General features: G+C 44.2%; 1 protein-coding gene across 6 annotated transcripts in view; it reads right to left on the reverse strand.

Moving 5' to 3' along the window:
* The window catches only part of COL14A1 (collagen type XIV alpha 1 chain), a 249,516-nt gene extending 232,274 nt beyond the window's left edge, over window positions 1-17,242 (reverse strand). For 5 of the 6 annotated variants that reach the window (XM_079902463.1, XM_079902460.1, XM_079902461.1 and 2 more), the window contains exon 1: window positions 10,009-10,205. The gene's annotated coding sequence lies outside the window, so the exon portion shown is untranslated. Of the gene's footprint in view, window positions 1-10,008; window positions 10,206-17,137 lie in introns of those variants that run through there. The other variant, XM_079902459.1, reaches the window with a different exon arrangement.
* Between the last annotated feature and the right edge of the window lie 205 nt (window positions 17,243-17,447).

Below are 17,447 nucleotides of genomic sequence, written 5' to 3' on the forward strand. Positions count from 1 at the left end.
GTCTAGCGTGCAATTCTTTTGTATTGCCAATTAAAGGAAGAGCCACATGCTTCGATAATCATAGAAATAATCAAGTTAAGATCCTATAAAAAAAATTAAAGAATGTATTCATTTGTATTTAGGGATCCAAAAAGCATCTCCCCCAACCAGCCTACTATACTTCCAAAATGCTAATTACTAAAGAATATTTTCTTAAATTAAGACTTTCACATACTAGAAGCCCCTTAAAATTCAATGGAATAGGTAACACATTGAGTGACTGTTTTATATGTAATATATACGGCATTTTAGTCTGGATGAATTTATTATTAATTTATTACAGATTAATTAACCAACTATGTGTCAGAGCACAGAAGAAATGGGACAAATGGAGAGTGAATTTAGATAAAATACAGGGGGAAAGGCCCTGAGGCATCTAGAGAACCCTAACCCCACCCAGCCAAGTAGAACAAGATCAGGTGGGTTATCCAAAGGACTGTGAAATCACTCTTTTGCTCTTTTGTGTACAGAGGCTTGAATACAGGGGATTTGCAAAGAGAGGGGAGTAGGCGTCAGCCCTATCATGATCAAGACCGTGATACCCAAAGAAAACCACAGAAGTAGAATCACTCTCTCAACTCAAACGAAATATTCTTTCTAAGATTTTGTTCCCCAAACATAACCACAGGTTTCATCCAGAACAGGGCAAAGGGAGGGAGAGGTAAGGAAACAATTTGTCTTTTTGGCATGCCCTTTAAGATCAGAGACTTTTATCAGATATCACACGATACTATGTTAACATAGTAGAGCAAGTCCTTTTACAAGCCACAGTCCAATAGTCTTTCTCTTTCTCATCAAAACACTGCAGTTCCTGTGTCCAGGTGTTTTGAAGCAATACTTAACACACCACATTAGAAGTTAATCTGCATTTCACACAATTTAAATAAGTAAATACACCGATGAATTAGTGCTACCCTAATCTTGGCAACTTTTTTTGAAAACTGTGTATTATTTATATGGAAAAAAAACTGTAGCCCTAGATTATCTTTAAATTCTTCCTTTTTTTGTGTGTTTATTTTAAATTAGGATGAGTAATACCATATTGGGAGAACTGGAATTTTCATTTTCCCAAGGTTTTCTGCCAAGTCTCTTTTTTGGACAGTAAAATAGAGGCAAGAAAAAATCCCAATTCCTATTAAAGTGCCATGAGATACTTTAACACTTACCAAAATATCAAAGCCTAATTTGTTGAAACTTTGCCTAAAACCTTGCACAAAACAAATAACTCTGCCTTAATTTTTTTTTTTTTTTTTTTTTGGTTTAAAAACATCATGTTAGAAGTGGCTATCTAGCTCTAAGTTCAGAAGGTATAAACCCAATTTGAGGAAAGTTGATAATCTTTAGTACAAGTTTTCTCAGAACACTGTCACGAGATTATGTAATCAGTAACTTAAAACTATCCCCATTAGGACTAATTGACCCTTCCTCTACTTCATATGTTTGTCTTATTTAATTGCATTTATACAATTAAATTTAACAAGGAGCAAAGCCCCTTGTGCAAGCCAGTTTTATCAAAATCCCTTAAAATATTTATCCTAAAGTTTTTGTAAACTACTCATATAAACACACACACATACACACACAGACTTACACACATATATACCCAAACCCTGGATAATGTTCTACTCAGTCAGTGCTGACACACAAAAAACCATAAACTTAAACAAAATTGTTGAACCAACTGGCACACCAGGCCCTGAGAGAGACTGTGATTTGTAATATCAGAATCTTCATTCCAACAATCACTAATGAGAGCCCTACTATGTAACCAAAGCTCTCTACTCTAAGGGAGATACAAAATTTCATACCATATGATCCCTGCCTTCAGTCAACTCACTTACAGTTGACTGCAAGCAAATATATTGCCAAGCTAAATGCAATAAGTATGAAATAGAACAAAGAGTTAACATGAACTGGAGATATGAATAGAAAACTGGGAGCTAGGAAGACAGATCTGCCAATAATTTGCTAGGGGTCCTTGACTAGTTTAACCACTCCATGACTTGATTTCTTTATCAGCAAAATGTGCCAGTGAACATCTGCCTTATAGGATGATTGTGATAATGTAAATAATGTACTTAGAAACTCAGGAAGCTCTCAAAAAGTTCTAACTGGTAACATGTTAGGAACAGGTTGAAAGGACACAAAGGAAAAGGGAATGATAATCATCAATGAATTTACTACTTGGGTAGATATTAAAGGAGGAAAAGACTCAAGAAGTCTTTATCAGGACTTCTCTGGTGGTCCAGTGGGTAAGATTCCACACTCGCAATGCAGGGGGCCCAGGTTCGATCCCTGGTCGGGGAACTAGATCCCACGTGCATGCTGCAACTAAGAAGTCCACATGCCACAGCTAAGAAGTCCGCATGCCACAACTAAAAGTCCACATGCCGCAACTAAGTCCACATGCCACAATTGAGTCCGCATGCTACAACTAAGAGTCCGCATGCCACAACTAAGAGTCCGCAGGCCACAAGAGTCCGCATGCTACAACTAAAAGATCCTGCATGCCGCAACTAAACATGCCACGACAAAGATCCCACGCGCCATAACTAAGACCCAGTGCAACCAAAATAAATATTAAAAAAAAAAAAAAAGAACTCTTTATCTCCTCCATCTAATGAAGGTTGTGGGACTAACTTGGCATAAAGGTTTAGGCAAAAACAGAAGATCCAAATAATGACAGAGGCACAATTATTTGCACGGGTGAACTACTTTAAACTTTTCTAATTACGTTCCTATCCATTTTTTATCATTTTTCCAGATGACAGCTCTATACAGGTTCAAAATAATCAACCATCTGAAGATCTGGAAGATTTGACTTAAGAGCAATTCATTGACTAAAAAGAAGACTTAGCAGTTTTAGTTGACAAGCCCATGTAAAGAAGATTTGAAAGAAATGGGAATGATTAAGCATGATTTAAGCCTAGGAAAAATAAGAATCAGAGGCACATAATGGATGTCTTCAAATATCTGAAGGGCTTTAACACAGAAGATAAAACAAGATTATTCTGTGCAGTTTCTGCAAATAGTACTAGAATCAATGGACCGAGCCACAGAGATGCGGATTTGGATATAAAAATTCTCTAACAACTAGAATGCCTTCTTCACTTTTATTAGAAGTTCTGAGGCAGAAGCTGGCTAAGTTTTACCCATGAGAGGGGTTATAGAAGAGATTCCTGGATTTGTGGGCAGGGGAACTGGACAAAATGACCTTTAAGTCTGAACTCTTTCTGGACTCGACATTATTAATATTTTTTTTTTCTTTTTTTTTTTTTTTTTTTTGGTGGTACGTGGGCCTCTCACTGCCATGGCCTCTCCCGTTGTGGAGCACAGGCTCCGGATGCGCAGGCTCAGCGGCCATGGCTCACGGGCCCCGCCGCTCCGCGGCGTGTGGGATCTTCCCGGACCGGGGCACGAACCCGTGTCCCCTGCATCGGCAGGCGGACTCTCAAACACTGCGCCACCAGGGAAGCCCAACATTATTAATATTTTGATATCACTTTTATAGGAGAATTTTACAGTGAATTGATGATCTAGGTCACACGTATTTACAGATAAGAATGGAGAGACTAAAAACAGGGCTAACATCTTTGCCCAGTGTGTTGACATGTTTAGTATTCCTTATTTCATCTCTGTAGTGAAAATACCACCCTCCTTACACCCAGAATAACCAAAAGCGTTTTCATGATTAGTTAATGAGGTCTACTTAAAAACAAGCCCTAGAGGAAGTCGGTGGTTATCACTCTTCTCTGTTAGCATCAGGACACAGGAGAAAACAACGCTAATTTAGAAATAAAGACCTAGTTGTGTTACTATTAGCTTGGTGACTAGCCTTTTATTTCCCCCTGCGCGAACTCCCCACTGTGCATGGCATTGTGATTATAAATCAAGTGGAAAGCCACAATTTTATTAGCATAAAGTATCAAAGGGTAGAAGAGTTCAGGAATGCCAGAGACTGGAAATTGAGAAGAGGTGCGTAAGAAAAGAGTGAGCCACAAGTAGGGGGAATCAACTCTGCATAAAAACGCCCCTCGGGACTTCCCTGGTGGTCCAGTGCCTAAGACTCCATGCTCCCAATGCAGGGAGCCCGGGGTTCAATCCCTGGTTGGGAAACTAGATCCCACATGCATACCGCAACTAAGAGACCACATGCTGCAACTAAGAAGCCTGCAAAGAAGCCCACATGCCGCAACTAGGAAGCCTGCAGGTCACAACTAAAAGATCCCGCATGCCGCAACTAAAAGATCCCACACCTGGCAATGAAAATCCCATGTGCTGCAACTAAGACCTGGCGCAGCCTAAATAAATAAGTAAATAAATAAATATTTTAAAAAAGAAAAAAAATATCCCTCAAGTCCTGGACAATTCAGAATAAAGGGTCAATTAATCAAGAAAAGTTAACAATCATAAATGAGTACGTGCTTAATAATAGAGTTTCAAAATACACAAAGCAAAAACTGATAGAACCAAAGAAAGAAATAATAAGCAAAGTTAGAGATGTTAACAATCCCCTCAGGAACTGACTGAACAACTAGACAAAATAACAGTAAGGATATAAGAAGATGTGAACCACTCTATCAACTAGTAATTGATATTTATTGAACACCACATCCAAAAACTGCAGAATATTCTTTTTTTAAAAAATTTCTTATAAAATCGGCCATATTCTGCATCCTAAAATGAGACAATAAATTCCAAAAGACTCAAAGTTTGCAGAGTATGTTTTCTGACAACAACAGAATTAAATTAGATATCAATCATAATAAAATATCTTTACAAATTCAAAATATAAAAAGATAACACATGAAAATTTGTGGGATGCAGCTAAAGGATTAGAGAGAAATATTTACATAAAAAAAGAAGGAATTTAAAAATCAATGATCTAATTTTCCACTTAAAGAAGCCAAAAAAAGAAGAGCAAATTAAAATCCTAATTAAGTTGGAAAAGGGATTAATAAAGATAAGCATAGAACCCAAAAATACATAAAATAAATATTAGTAAAAATTAACAAGGCCAAAATTTGCTTCTTTAAAATATTAATAAAATTGAAAAATCTTTAGAAAGAGTGATCAACCTCCAACAGACTGCACTGGCCTCTTATCCCATTGTAACTCTCCAGCTAGCTTCATGGCCCCCGTAACTTTACCGTCTGAGTCTTGGGTAACATAATACATCTAGATGGGCAGTTTAACCCATAATCAAAAAAGTTCAAAGTGCATGATAGTCAATCAATAAATACTGATTGATTTAATGATCAATGATTGAATGACCAGGGCTGATGTGTACAGTTCACAGTTGACGCACTGTACAATTTGCAGTTGGCCTAGGGCAAGTAATGCTTGAAACTAGCAGACACTCTCTCCAACTTGTATGCAAAACTGTTTTCCAGAGGAAAGGATACTGTCTTCTTCTCCCAATAGCACGGGTCTGCCCAGAGGTACCTTTTTCTAGTTCACAGAAAGACCCCATGTAGGATCATAGCAGCCCAGTGAATGGCTCAAATGCAAGGGATATGTCTGCAGATCACCCTCAGAAATATAGCTCTTTAGTCTTAAACTAGGTTGCTGTAAGTCCTACATGACAGAAGGCAGAGCCACTCCAAAAGTATGGCAAACTGGAGACTCTCTTTGACTCAGGAATGTTCCATTACCCGGCATTTTTTTTTTAAGGACTGACATAGCTTCTTGGTCAAAGAAATGAGAGTTGCTTTTAACTAAACTCTATCTACAAGCAGCATAAAGGGCAGCTGCACATCTCAGCATTGACATCTCATCCTTTGGGAAGGCTTCCCTGATCTTCCAAGTATGGGCCAGATGCTCCTTCTGTGTTTCCTACAGTAGTAATCTTTATTTTCCATTCTAAACCTACAGTAGAACATCATTTTTTGATATCGATTCAGTGTGCTCCCCTTTGCAAAAGCAGACAGAAAGCCATGGAGGAGGAAATCTTTATCCAGTAAAAGATCCCGTGAGTACCTCTAGTTAGAGACACCACCTATGAAACTCAGAAGAACTCAGCCAAGCCTGGCCTCCCTCTGGATCAATTTTCATAAACAACCCAGGTTATCTCTGGTAGGAAAAAGACTAAACACTGTTCCCTACAATTAAAAGTTAGGGACCCTTGCCGGTGAGCTCCAACAAAGGCCCACTGGCAGAAAAGTTCTTCGAGAGCATTGATTTTAAAAAATTACCCTGAAGTATAAATTAAAAATTAAATTAAATTTTAAAAAAATTACCTTGAAGAAATGTGGAGTCTAGACTGTAAGCCCCAACTTAAACAGACACTCAGTTCTCAGAATTTCCTGAGAATTTCCTGTGCCTTTCTAGTCACAATCCCCTCAAAAAGTGGAGCCAGAGAAAGAGAGAAGAGGAAACGTGGGAAGAAGAAAAAAAAAAAGGTAGAAAGAAGGAAAAAGCAGCAGGAGACAAGAGAAACCAGTTTTGTCTTCCCGACTCTGTACTAAATCATTTTAGGCCTTAAAACATAGGGTGGCTATGTTATCCCTGTTTTCTAGAAGAGAAAACTGAAGCCCAGAGAGGTTAAGGAACTTGGGCAGGGGCACAGAACAAGCAAGTGTACATTTCACCCACACCTCTCTGCCTTCCAGCCTGTTTCAGCTCCCAGACTTGTATGGCCTCAGTTGATGTCATCCATTTACAGTCACACACCCTTGAAGTGAAGGGTCACTTCACCCTTCCCCACCAAAGAAGCTGATGGAGCAATGGGGTCTGGGTTCAAATCTCATACAGACTTTTCTTAATCATGTATCTGGTACTTGCTGGCTTTGCAACTCCAGGCGAGGTAGTTTATATCCCCGAAGCTCAGTGATCTTACATCTAAAAGAAGGAGAATATTTACTTCCACAAGTAACTGGGGGGCTTAAACGTGTTTCTGAAAAAGAAAAGGGCAGGTACCCAACAGGGACTCGAAACACACGCCAGCACTTCCTCGACTACACACACCCATCTCCCAACTAGAACAGGATAAGGCTTGGTCTTCACAAGGCTTGTTCTATATAGAAGAGTAACTGGGGCCCTGCCACTTTTTAGTTAGTTAGTTACCAAAGAGGAGGAGAAACAAGAGGAGACTGTTTTCTTGCCATCCAGCACTATCAGGGGGCAAATCTGTCAAAGAGGAAGTTTGTTTTTCTCCCTTTCCCTTAAACTTTCCTCTTCTCCTCTCCCCCACCCTACCCATCCCGCTGTTCCCCTAGGTCATTTATCATCTGTTCTCTACAAATTGTCATAATCCCAGGTAATCTGTTAGCTCAGTGGTGCTCAAACACCACCACCTCAGCCTGCAGCAATTCAGGAAGGTCCTGGTCCTTTAAAGGAACCTTGGGTTACACTCGACTGGCCTGGAAAACAGCAGTCGTTTGGCTGAGTTTGGATTAAAATGACAGCAAATGTGGCTCTAGAGTCACATAATTGCAAAGACTCTCAGCTTAAGACAGGCAAAAGATCTTTGTGTTTTACTAGCTGACACCAGGAAGTATTTAAGGGTCAAAGGGAGTGTACCCCAATGAGCCCTTTTTTGCTGGGCTGGGGCTTGTTCCAGTGCCCCTCAAATCATACGAATTTGCTCAGCCCTTTCTTTAAGGCCAGCCCTGGCTGATTCCAAAAGCCAAGACTTTCACGGACGGCCCAGCGTTCTCTGAAATCCACAGCTGGACCATTAGCAGCAGGAAAAATGCCAAAGGACTCCTCCCATCAATCCCAAAGCCTGGGACCTGCCCAAAACTGCTCCAGGAATCCTGATGGGTTCCAAGGAATCCTTCCCAGGGAATTACTGAGAGCCCTCACCAGTGTGGTTCTTGTCCTTTCAAAGGGACCCCCAGGAGGTCAGGGATGTAGTGGAGGTTCAGGTCTGTCCTGGCTCAGGGCTCCCCAGGCAGAAGGAGGCGATGCCCAGTGCTTAGTGAGAGTATACTGTACATAATGGATAAACCTTGAAAACATTTTGCTAGGTGAAAGAAACCAGTCACAAAGGACCACACATATATTGTATGCTTCCATTTACATGAAATGTCAGCAGAAAGTAGATGAGTGGTTGCCAAGGGTGTTGGGGGGCGAGGTTGGGAAGAAATGGGGAGTTTCCGCTAATAGGTACAGAATATTTTTTTTTTGGAGTGATAAAAATCTTCTAAAATTGATTGTGGTGATGATTGCACAACTCCGTGAATATACTAAAAAACCACCGAATTGCACACGTGTGCAATTGTATCTCAATAAAGCTGTTTCTTCAAAAAAAATCCTATCCTGAAGTCTATCTTACAGTAACCACACCCTTGGGACCAGGTTCAAAGGAAATCCATCCAAGTTGCTCTTTTGAAACAACTCAAAATCCAAATGCTATCCATGCGTTACTTCATTCACTCATTTTACATTTACCAGTGAGTTCTCTGTGGGCAGAACTGGACCACCTTGTCAGAAACACACCACCAGCTCTCCCCACTGCATCCAGCTTAAGCCGGTTTCCTGGATGCGAGCAGGGCCTCTTTATCACATGCTGCAACCAGGAAGGGCCCCCCCTTGACTCTCTGTAGCTGAGGAGCCCCAGAGCCTTTAAGAGGGGAGTTTCAGGAAAACTCTTTCTCATTTCTGCTCCCCATAGAGCCACCAATGTCTTATCCGCATGTTTCTGCCCCCATTCCACCCCCTTCTACTGCTGCAAGCAGCTGACTCTCCAAAATTTCCAGGAGGGAAATGAGGCTCTCAGCTTTAGCTCCAGAAGTAGTTTTCGGGGGGGGAGGGGCAGATATAGGCCGCTTTGAGAGCTGCACGCAAGCTCCATTTGCACAGTTGCCCTAAGGTCATGCCGAAAGCCTAAGCACAATGCGCGACCCCGGGTCAATCCAGAGCTTCGACCCCGGGTCAATCCAGAGCTTCGCGTGCCACAGGGCGGAGCCTCCCACAGAGGACCCAAGAACCCAGCTCCTGAATCAGAGTGCCCGTGTCCTGGACTTGCAGGCAGCGTTCAGACCCTTGCTTAGGACTAAGGCCACTCCAGTGGCACAACGCCGGCTCCTCTTGGCCGGGCCCTAACCCTGTCTTGACTGTGCGCTGTGCACGCTAAAGCCAAGCTCGGCCAGATGCACCTCCGCCTAGGCGCTGCGTACTAGAGCGCTTGAAGCCGCCAGCAGTTCAGAGGGATAAAAGGGGCGGGTGGGGGAAAGGGGGTGGGAAAAGCCAGGGCAGAGAAGACCCTCCAGCACCACAGCGTGGTGGTGCGTCTGAAAGCTGCAACTTCCTGGGTCCAGACACCAAAGTAAAACGCGCGAAGCATCCGGGTTTCCTGGCGTGGACGAGCTATCACTACGTGGAAGAGCTATCACTACTGCCAACATCCTGCATCGAGGCACTCCGTTTGCTTGCTCCTCTTTTTGCGAGCACCTGGTCCCCAGCGCGGGTCACCCACGGGGATCTAGGTGAGTTGCGTACCCCATGATCTCCATCGACTGTTTTCCCAAGCGACCCTTAATACAATCTAAATAAAAACAGCGTGCTTTCTGTTCATATACAGCTCTCCAAAACAATCCCTAAGCCCCTTTCTCAACGGAATGGTCGCTTCTACTTCTACTCGCTTCTACGAAGCCCCTTCTACTTGGAAATTCTGGAGTCTCCACTGTCTCGAAGTGGAGACACCCGCTCTTTCCCGCCGAGCACTCACAGCGCCCAAGTACAAGGGGGAAAGCTCCTGAGAGCAACCCAGGGCATCTTCACTGTCTGCATTTGCATCACGCAGTGCCACCAATCTCCCTGCCCAGTGACCCCCTGCGAAGAGGCACCCGGTGCACCTTCCCATCGCACCTCAAACGTCCCCGGGCCATCCGAGGCGCGCGTGAAGAGAAGGTCCATGGAATTGCACGGCGTCTGCAGGTGGCTAGTCCTTCCCACTTTCCCTTCCTCAAGAATAGACTTTGCAAAGCCGACCCGAAAGAAGAGCAGAGAAAGACTGGAACTAACCTGTTCAGGAGAAGATTCCAGCCCAGGTAGGGGGCCTCTCCGTGCCTAGGGAAGATCCAAGTTCCGCCGCGAATTGGTTCTTGGCGGCGCACGGGTCTCGTGCGCTTCCCGCCGCGTGCCCCTTTCAATTAGCCTCTCTCCCTCTCCTCTACCCGCTTCTGCCCCCACTCCCGGCCGCTCAGAGCTGCCTCCTCCTCTCCAGGGCTTCCCTCCTGCTAGGCGCCCGGGATCAGATAAGAGGAAAGGAAGGCCCGCTGGCAGCCAATTATAGAGCGGAAGGTGGCTGCGGGGGGAGGTGGGAGGCAGGCCTAAGCCCCTAACGCACCCCCGCTTCCCTCCTCCTCTTCTCCTCCAGCCCGGCCCCACAAGAGATGCTCTGAGGAGCCCGCCCAGCGCCGCAGGCGCGCCAGCCCAGACCTGGCGGCCGCCCCAGGTGCGGGCCGCAGCCGGCTGAACGGTGCCGGGAAAGAGCGGCTTTTGCCCCTCCACTCGCACCGAGGCTAGCGTGTGGCTGGCTTTTTTGCGAGGTCTGGAGCTCTCGAGGACGCAGGTGCTGTGTGCCCGCTTCCCCATTCCCAAAGGCCAGCCTCGTCAGGGACCCCGCGCTCGGGCGGCCAGTACCCGCTATAAAGGGGTAGCCTGTCTTGGGACTTCCCTGGCGGTCCAGTGGTTAAGACTCCGCGCTTCCACTTCAGGGGGCGCGGGTTCGAGCCCTGGTCGGGGAACTAAGATACCACCAAAAAAAGACAAAAAAACAAGGGGTACCCTTTCTTCCTTCCTTCTTCTGAACGAGGGCTATAAAATGCCAAAGCAGATATGCTCAAACTTTAATGTGCAGGAGAATCACCTGCGAATGTTGAAATAGACATTTTTGGTGTTTAAAAGGACGAATGTCGGCTGTGTACGGTGGTAGGACTTCTTAAACTGCATATGCTCTCTCGTAGAGATCCTGTTTCAACAGGTCTGGGCTGAGGCCAGGGACTCTGCATTTATCAAACACCCTGGTGGTTCTGATACATGCAGGTCACCCTCCGAGAGGCTCTGCTTGAGCTGTGAAGCCCACGAGGCGCGCCAGAGCCCCGCGCCAGGTCTCCAGGGACTCGGCCCTGCGCGGTCATCCCCTGGGCCCCCTTGGAAAGTCATCATCGTTACTCATTTTTTAACCTCACGAACAGCCTCCCACCCGCTCCCGCGGCGTCTTTACAATCCAGCTTGTTGTGTGCGCACAAATGTTGGGAGCTGGGAGGTATAAAAACTAAGTGTTTATCAAGAAGCCACTTTTGGGCTTCCCTGGTGGCGCAGTGGTTGAGAGTCCGCCTGCCGATGCAGGGGACACGGGTTCGTGCCCCAGTCCGGGAAGATCCCACATGCCGCTGAGTGGCTGGGTCCGTGAGCCATGGCCGCTGGGCCTGCGCGTCCGGAGCCTGTGCTCCGCAACGGGAGAGGCCACAACAGTGAGAGGCCCGCATACCGCAAAAAAAAAAAAAAAAAAGGAGCCACTTTTGTGAGAAAATACCCTCTCGCCTTGGAAAACTGCAGAGGGTATTTCACCACCGTTAAAGGCTGGTGATGGCGAAGAGAGAAAGGGCAGGCGGTGCTCTTAAAAGGTCCCCGAACCTGCTACCACCCTGCTCAGCCCAGAATACAGAAAGAGGGGCTGTGACCCATCCACCCCCTTTCAAGGGGGTCCTTCGGATATTCTAACCTTCCCAAGCCACGTCCTCTGCTTTCCCCGAATTTGCTGGTATTCGCATCCCCTTGTCCACGCTCTGAACTTCCCCGCTTGTCCTGCAATTGGAGTGCAAAAGGCCCTCTGCAGCTCCCACCGCCGCCCTGCGTCTGTCGGTCGCTTTCCGAACGCGCCTCAGGTCTGCCACGGGACAGGGCCCGAGCTAGGCGCCGTTTTGCTTCTGCGCTTCACTGAACGTGATTCTCCCGGGTCAGGCAGCCAGCGCGACTTTTTAGCAGACAGGGTCTAAATCCGAGGGTTCCATTCGCTGAGCTGCGAGCATGCGAGCGCCACCTGGTGTCTGCGACTGGGAGTTCGAGATAGGGCGGGAACTGGAAAGCTATCCATCCATCCTAGATTAATATGGAGGGACCAGAATTCCTGAAATTCAGTACTTATAGCTGGAGAAAACTACACTTTAGTTAGATCTCCTTTCCTCTGCCCACCCCCAAACGAGTGCCTACTACCTTCATACTCTGTCCCCCCTTTTTCACTAATAAAATCTACTCTTGTGTTCTTCATTTTTAACAAGATATAGATGGCTAGTGTAAGCTTAGCTTTACGTGTAATTCCCTTGGGGGAGGTAGTGGCGTGTTAGCATAAAGTTTGAGGCAAAGGCTGAGAAAAAGTGCTTGTGATGGAATTATAGATAATTGGAAATGAGGAATTCCCTGATGATTTTAAATACGTGCAAAAATCCATACACAGCAAATAGCAGAATATTTATTCCATAGAAATCTTATACGATAATGTATATTGATTTTGTTATGATATAAAATGTTATTTTAAAAAGTTCTAAGTCATCCTTCTTTCATCTTTTAAACTTTTGACTTCTTGCATTTATTTCACTTTCAACATAGGTAGATAAATTTCAGTTAATGTTGAATCAGAATGGCTGGTTTTAATTAGTTTTTCACTTAGTTGCAGTTGTGTGTGAATTTCCAGGCCTTTCAAGGGAGTGTTTATTCAACATTTATCTTAAGGTCAGCCCTCGGAGTTTAGAAGAATACTGAGAACTGAAACAAGCCCAGAAGACCCCTCTAATGGTCTCCTCTCTCAATCAAAAAAATTAAAAAAACCAAAAAACCTCCGAAAGGATTTTTAAATAGAGGGGGTCTTTTCAAAGATATCCAAAAATTCCAGCTTCCCACAGTAATTTATTCCAGGACTCAACAACTCCTCCTAGGATTTCATCCTGAGTTTGTGTCATGAATGTGATTTTCTTTCTCTCGAAGGACTCCATACACACCCTGTTGCCACTCTCCTCCTTGTCCCCTAAAACCCTGCAGGAAGATTTTGAACTCAAACTTGAATTGAAGGGACTCTGCCCCTTGCTTGTCTCACTCTGGTGAAGTTATTTTGCCTCTCCGAGCCTAACTCCTTGTGTGTAAGAAGGGAGTAATTAATTATATCTCAGGGGATAGTCATGCAGATTAAATGACAGATGTGTTTATGGACCTAATCCATACGAAATAATAAATAGCAACTATATCACCCAAATTAGGACTTTATCTCCCTTCTGCCCAAGGCATACGGCTCTCCTCTCTTCAGTAGCCCCTTACGGATAACTCTTGCAATGTGTCTCAACAGAGGTGCTTTGACATTTTGGATAGGTCGGCATAACTGTCCCAGACATTGTAGAACATTTATTATTCCTGATTCCATCACCAAATTCCAGTAGCACCCTCCCCATCTCCTAGCCATTGTGAAAACCAAAAATACCACCACACATTTCCTTATACACTCAGCAGCAAACCATTAACTCTCTGCAGTTCTACTCCAAACCCTCTGTAATGGCCAGCTATGATTTTTCCTCAGCCTATCCATTCCCCCTTCTTTTGGTTACAGAAGGTTCATACTGATAATATGAGCAATAACCTATAAGCAATAACCACGGCCCAGGCTCCTGGCTCCACGTGCCCACCCCCTCTTCCATGCTGACCCCCGAGACTCCTAGTATTGGCCCTCATCTTGCAACAGCACAGCTGGTAATGAAAGGCTAACTCCCAACAAATCAGAGAAACTTCAGGATCCTGCCCCCTAGTCAAGGGCTGATGTACCTTCTCACTGATTGATGTCCCTGCCGTACTAGCTGTCAAATACTTTATTCTCAAACAGGTTATTCTCGCCTTAGAGTAACAAAGACCTGACTTATGTTAGGAAAGTGCCTCCACTCCATTGATGCAGCTGTGGCTGGGCTGTCAGCTCCGAGTGCTCTGTTCTCCTCTAGCCGAGTGTGGGCAGGAGCTCGCAACTAGGCCAACCACACACTCTCTCCCTCAAATGTGACTGTAACGCAGTGGGACACAAGAGGAGGAACAAAGTGCTAAATTTTTATCTCGATTCATCCTAGCAGTGAGGCCTGCAGTAACAATAAATAGCTCCTTAAATCTAGACATCCTGCAGAAGCACACCAATACAGCTGTACCGGCTGTTAAAATATTGAAATACCTCCCTGCCAGTTGGTAAACAGCTGCCTCTCCACCACCCTGGATGTCCTCCCCAGCATCCCCTTCCTGGGATCACTACGCCTGCTTTCCCTCTGATACAGCAGCTCAAGAGGTAACCCCTGTGCTATGGTCTAAATGTTTGTGTCTCCCTAAAAGTCACATGTTGAAATCCTGACTCTCAAAGGTGATAGTTTTAGGAGGCGGGGCCTTGGGAGTTGATTGCAACTCTTGAGGGTGGAACGCTTATCATGAATGGGATTAGCATTCTTGCCTAGAGAGATGCCTCGCCCTTTCTCACTACAATGGCAAGTCCGGGACCTGGAAGGGAGCCTGCCCTCCGCCATGCTGGCAACCTGAGCTTGGACTTGCAGCCTCCAGAACTGTGAGAAATATATTTCTGTCCTTTATAAGCTACCCAGACTGTGGAATTTTGTCACAGCATGGATTGAGACACCGTGTATGAGCTGAGTGCTGCTAGGTCTCTGTGTGGCTACTGGTATCCGTTCCGATTTGCCTGCGCCATCTTGTTGTTTTATCGTTTGAATATCAGCCCTGCCCAGAGCTCCACGGTATCTGGCTCCTGGCCTTCCTGAAGCTTTTGTCTCAGCTCTGTGAGCTACCCTATTTTTGCCAAATCTGATTTCTTTTTCTGCTAACTGAAGAACTCCAAGTCCATCTTCATTTTACCAAACCTGAAGCTGCGATAAAAGACATGAGAGAGTTTGTCAAACTTACCTGGGGGATTAATGGCAAAGTCAACACTAGAATTCAAATGTTTTAACTCCCAGGCCAGAGCTTTCCCCACTAGAGTGCACTGACCCCTTTCCAAACAATACTAGAGATACAGCTTATGCTTGTATAGGATTTTCACTTTACAAAGAGCATTCAAGTACATCATCCCATTTTAAATATATCAGCTCTGCAAGGTAAGACTCATTCCAGAGGTTGAAATCATATTGTCTTAAAATGTCCTTCCTGGTGCTGGAATCCCCTCTTTGTCTCACAATCACCTTTCATGTTCTTGAACCAGTGATTAAGACATTCCTCATCTTCTCGGCTCCACAGCGTAGATCAAAGTCAGGACTTTAAAAGCAGCCAAGGGCTTCCCTAGTGGCGCAGTGGTTGAGAGTCTGCCTGCCGATGCAGGAGACACGGGTTCGTGCCCCGGTCCGGGAAGATCCCACATGCTGCGGAGCGGCTAGGCCCGTGAGCCATGGCCGCTGAGCCTGCGCGTCCAGAGCCTGTGCTCCGCAACGGGAGAGGCCACAACAGTGAGAGGCCCGCGTACCAAAAAAAAAACCAAAAACAAAACAAAAAAAACAGCCAAGTTTCGCATGTGTGACTGCAACCTGTCAGTGTATGCATGGTGCATAACAGGTCCTGTTCATAACATAATAGGGCTGGAGCAGGCCTAAGAGATTTTATACATATATACATATATGGTAACCCCTTCACTTTACAAATGAAGAAACTGAGATCCCATGCATTAAATCCCCAGAAAGCATCAGTGGCAGATATTATGAGATTCAACAGCATCTGACAATAAGTCCAGACTCTTTCCAATAATAATAATACCACAGAAGAAGAAGAATCTTTACTGAGAGTCGTTTGGATACCAAACTTCTGTGAAAGCCCACATGGACACTTAATTTTTTTATACCATTTTACTAAAATAATTTATATATGTAATTTTAAAATTTAAATAATACTAAAAACTTGTTAAAAAAATATTACTTCTGCTCACCAGAAGTAATCACCTTTGACTCTTTTAGCAGTTTTTCTTTGACATTTTCAAATCTCCATATTTCTCGATATAATGTATGTACTGCTATGTGTTTAATAATCAATTTTAAACATCATTTCTATATTTCCTGTTACGGTAGAAGAGGATGTAGCTCTTTCAGGCTGCCATCCGTTTTCTCCTCTTTTATCTTCCCCATATGATGTTTACCTCCATATTCAGTGTTTCCATTCCTATGCTTTGCAAATATTCACATAAAAGCATCATAATGTATTATGATCATTTTTCCTTCTACTTTTAGGTTTTCTCTAAAGTTAATAATTGTCTTGCTTTTTCCTTTGCTTTATTTGATTTTTGCTTATTGCTAATCTTTCCAACTACTTCCAATAACGTCTCCGTGCAATGTCCCAAAGTCACTGATATCAGGTAAAAATATTTTTAAACATCCCTCTTCTCCAGGCAGGTTTTCCTTTAGACCTGCTGCTCAGTTGTCATCCTGGCCTTTGTTTTCTACCAAACTTGGAATTCCTTCTGTCTTTCTCCAAGATTGGCTTCCCTATTTCCTGGATATCATACCTTCCTCTTTCTCAGTATATTCCCTTGTTTGGGTTGATACTTTCTCCAGGAGTTTTCTCTGGTTAAAAGATGGTTCCACAGCAGCAGGCACGGTACTGACGGCTCCAAACAGCTTGTCTCCTGAGTCTTGCCGCTTCGGCTGCCCTTTACAGCTGAATTATGAATTATCTACACCACAGTCATTATTCTGGGGGTTCTCTCCTCTACTGGATACCGTGTTCTCAATTTTGCACATCTTCCTAGATTGAATTATACTCCCTCTTTTTTGTTGTTTTAATTTTTTCCTTCAGTTTTACTGAGATATAATTGACATACAGCACTGTATAAGTTTAAGGCATACAGCATAATGATTTGACTTACATATGTCATGAAGTGATTACCACAATAAGTTTAGTGAACATCCATCATCTCATATAGATAATGAGATGATGATAAATATTCCCTCATTCTGAGGAAGGACATCCTCTAGTGGTATCCTAAGACAAGGGCATGGGGGGCGGGAAATCGATACATTTTTGAGACCTTGTATGTCTTTATGCTCAAATTTCATTACTAGTTTGGCTGTGCATAGAATTCTAGCTTAGAAATTATTTTCCTTCAAAAATTTAAAGGTATTGCTCCCTAATTTCTTACCTCCAGTATTGTTTTTGTGATGAAGAAGCCATTCTTGATTTTTGGTGAAGTCCATCGCAGGCGGAATTGCCTTTCCCTCCTTTGAGCTCTTACAGTAATTACTGTCTACTTCTGCAAAAAAAAAAAAAAAAAAAAGCACAGGTTACTTTGAGAAGGCTCTTTTATTGCTCTCAACTCTGGTTAATATTTTTTATTTTTCTTTAATTTTTTTTGCGGTACGCGGGCCTCTCACTGTTGTGGCCTCTCCCATTGCGGAGCACAGGCTCCGGATGCGCAGGCTCAGCGGCCATGGCTCACGGGCCCAGCCGCT

Source organism: Stenella coeruleoalba (assembly GCF_951394435.1).
Source record: "Stenella coeruleoalba genome assembly, chromosome: 17".
Classification (NCBI taxonomy): Eukaryota; Metazoa; Chordata; class Mammalia; order Artiodactyla; family Delphinidae; genus Stenella; species Stenella coeruleoalba.